Raw genomic sequence first — 3,996 nt, 5'->3', positions numbered from 1 at the left:
CGGTGTACAGGTATACTTAATGACTGAAGTTTAACGTAAACGTTTTGCGTGGAGAACAAAAATAATACTTTACATCAAACATGAGATGTTTCGCAACAGAAGTAAAATAAATTAAATGTTCTTAGTTGCAAATTCTTTGGTCTTTACAACGATGGGCTGATGCACACACATAAGGAGAAAGAAAACACCAATTTTGAATTATAGAGATTGTTCTTCAGATTTCGAATAAATGATAGTTACAAAGTGATCACGCTAATTTGATTACTCACTGTAGTTGTCATTTGTCACTATCAGGATAGAGCAATGACGCAAAGAGTAAAACAGATGATAATTAATGCGGAAAACTTTGTAAAGCCATCCGAAGAATTAATGCCGGGAACCCCATATTGGAATTAGTTGACGTATTTTTCATTCTCGCAACTTTGCATTGCGTAATATTTTTTACGATTCGAAGAATAATAAAATTTTACATTATCGAATTCTGATGCTGCAACACGAGTCGCGTTAATGACGAGAGGTACGAGAGTGATTATGAGAACGCACGTGTGTTTAAAATTGCAAATGCGCAAAACTGCAAAATATTTAATCTTATATATCTGATTATGAAGAAATATGCAGAACATAGTTTATCCGTGACGTTTAATTGATAAAAAGAACATCAATTTTTATTCATTGATTTATATATTGGATTCTATAAACCAAACTCTACCTTTTAATCTACGAGTAAGAAATACAATATTTGATTTACTTCGTTATTCGACGTTTTCATTTAGATAAGAATTTTATCAATGATACGTAATGATCTGCACATCATTCAGATGTCTATTCATGATTGTTTATTTTTTGAGACAAAAATCTGATTTTTATCATTAAGAAAATTCAAATAATAATGGACTTGCCCTATTATTTGTTGTTTACTTTTATTTGAAGTTTTATGGATTAAAATATCTTCTTAAATTATTAAAACAGTGTTCGAAAAATTGTGAAAGTGTAGGAGCTGAAATGTAACCGTGTGCAGGTCAATACACACATGTGGTGCAAGTTCATTGCACAGGTGATTTGTGAGGTAGGTTAGGCATTTCGAAATTTCGAGACAATTAGTGACTACAAAAATGTTGTTCAAATCACTTTTTACATTTCATTTTAACATTCTTTTTCGACATATTATATTATATAAAAAACCATACAATTTTGAATCGAAAACTCACAATTTTTTTGAGGGAAGAAGGAACGTTTTTATTTAGCGTTCTAGATTAGAACATCCCCTAAGAAATATACATTGATTGTCTGAATACAGATTATTAAACTACGAAATAAGAAACATTGTACATGTATCAATAGCATCACAAGTCCTACGTTAACATCACTGATTTGTCTTTGATCATTCTCGGAGAATGTTTAACTGTGACTATTCGAAATTTATTTAGAAATAATTCAAACTAATCATAATTATAAAAGATTCGGTCAATTTCAAGCTAAGGGAGGTACAGAATAAAGAAAGAAATAAGAAATACATGTGTCAATAGCATCACAAGTCCTACGTTAACATCACTGATTTGTCTTTGATCATTCTCGGAGAATGTTTAACTGTAACTATTCGAAATTTATATAGAAATAATTCAAATTAATCATAATTATGAAAGATTTGGTCAATTTCAAGCTAAGGGAGGTACAGAATAAAGAAAGATATAAAAAATACGTGTGTTTTGATGTCCAAGCTTTTATCGCCACTTAAAACTAGAAAAGAAAATAACGTGTACACATTGTATACACCTTAAACGCCCAAGAGGTGCTTGCACTGACAAATACAGTGGGCGTAGAATGTATTCGTACACCGATCAATTTCCCAAAAAACTTTTGTGTCAAATTGTAGTTTTTTAGCTTCTTTTTTTATAATCAATGATATTTTACATATTCTCGGAAATCTCTACAATAGATATAGTCCAAACAACAATTACTAGTTAATATAATTTGTGAAATTAACAAAAAGAAATGCGAAAAGTGGGTAAAAGTATAGAAGCAATAAGTATTTGTGCGATTCTTATGACGAACCATTTAGAGTAGAGTTTGTAACGTAAACATATTAGTTTATTGCTCCGTACGAATTAGTAAAACATCCCAGTAAAGTACTTTTAAACAGTTGTCCGAATACTTATTGCTTCAACATTTCTATCGATTAACTGTTTTTTTCTTGTTAATTTCGCAACTTACATAAATAGCTATTTTTTTTGTAATCTATCTCTTTCAGAGATTTCCGAGAATATGTAGAATGTCATTGTTCGTCAGAAATAAGTTAATAAATTACAATTTTACACAGTTTCTTTGGAAATTGATCGGTGTACGAATACTTTCTGCACCCACTGTACGTCTGAGTAATATCCATCGATAAATGCTAAGTAATACTAGTCGAAAAGGAACACAAAAAAAAGTGACGTATACTTTCATTTTTTCACTCGCTAGGAATTGCTATGAAAAATTTGCTTTTCACTTCTTTTCTTTTTTATTCATTTCTCCCGTCGCGTCGGTCTTTTCGTCTCGCGTCGGGCTCTTTAAACAAATCGTAAATTGAAATTGTCGTCGCTTCCTGTGGGGGAACTGAATTGGCCGACTCCCTCTCTGGAGGGGAAATAAGCAATCGCTGGAATACATGGGAAACCCATTTACATTGTTATGCACGGGGTGAACAACGAACATTGGCCGTTTAACTCGATCAAGGTCCGACTTCGCCGAACAAATGTATCTGATGTGTCACTAATGCACGCACATCTTGGGGTGGGTAGAAGAGTTCGTGATGCGGTAAATGCGATAGTCTTTGACGGCGTGCGCAGCCTGCAAATTGCAAAATGATATCGTTTACTTTTAATATGCGTCTAAAGGAACATTCGTCGGTGTCTACGTCCCGATACAATTCGACGCGTAACGTTTAGCACTGCTTGGGGCAGTTAGAAAGAAAACGATATTAGAAAACAAAATTAGAAGACAATCTACTGAATACAAATTAATTGAAAAGCAAAAAAAAAGAAATGAGCAGAGAATGAAAAGGTGCTATAACATAAATAGAATTAGACAATCTACTGAGTACAGATTAATTGAAAAGCAAAAAAAAAAAATGAACAGAGAATGAAAAGGTGGTATAGCATAAATAGAATTAGACAATCTACTGAGTACAGATTAATTGAAAAGCAAAAAAGAAAAAATTAGCAGAGGACGAAAAGGTGGTGTAACATAAATAGAATGTGATTGAAACTGAAAATAGTGAAAAGAAAATTGCAAGATAGAAAGTTTGATGGTGGATTTAAAATAACTGGAGACGAAAAGATATAGAAAAAGTTTAGTTAGCTTTTCTGTTTAGGATTTAATTCTTTTTATGATTTATTGAGAGTACTTTTGGAAATGTTTTTGTATAGAGATTATATATTGAAAAGAAGACGAAGATTAAGCAATTTGTATAAAGCGTACTACAATAAGAGTAAGAACAAGAAGACTAATTCTTTTATAAATACAATTAATTTGTGAGTCTAAAGAACTTAAATTAATTTATCTTTCAATATTATCACCATTTCATTTGAGCAGTTCCTTTTGTTTTATGGAGCACTCTAGGATAGACAATGCGGTCTTCACAGTCACCTAATTCGTACGCAATTGTAGGAACAACAATTAGCTAAATCGATGTACGGTTGGACAGTCTTCTTGGTAGCAATTTATCGATTAAGGACATCCTTTTGCGTGCAGGCAGTTATGTCGATACAATGCAAAAGGGAAGATTGTTGTTTCAACGTGATATACTGAACACTGAAACTAATTTCGAGACAATAACTATTCTCCCATGTATATAAAACACTTTATTAATAATGCGGTAGTTAATATAATCAAGTAATTATATCACTATATATTTGTCTTAGAGTAACAAAACAGAAATTCTGAAAATGTATCAGGATTTAAAATCTTTAAACAAACCCAAAATTCGAAGGAAACCTACGATTTATATTTATATAC

At 31.8% G+C, this 3,996-nt stretch overlaps 1 protein-coding gene across 1 annotated transcript in view; it reads left to right on the top strand.

Annotated features, from left to right (window-relative positions):
- The window catches only part of LOC128872719 (murinoglobulin-1-like), a 29,249-nt gene that overhangs the window by 4,416 nt on the left and 20,837 nt on the right, over positions 1–3,996 (top strand). The gene's annotated exons all lie outside the window — the stretch shown is intronic.

This window comes from Hylaeus volcanicus, chromosome 2 (genome assembly GCF_026283585.1).
Source record: "Hylaeus volcanicus isolate JK05 chromosome 2, UHH_iyHylVolc1.0_haploid, whole genome shotgun sequence".
Lineage (NCBI taxonomy): Eukaryota > Metazoa > Arthropoda > Insecta > Hymenoptera > Colletidae > Hylaeus > Hylaeus volcanicus.
Note: the sequence above shows the minus strand (reverse complement) of the source record. Positions and strands in the feature narration are given on the sequence as shown.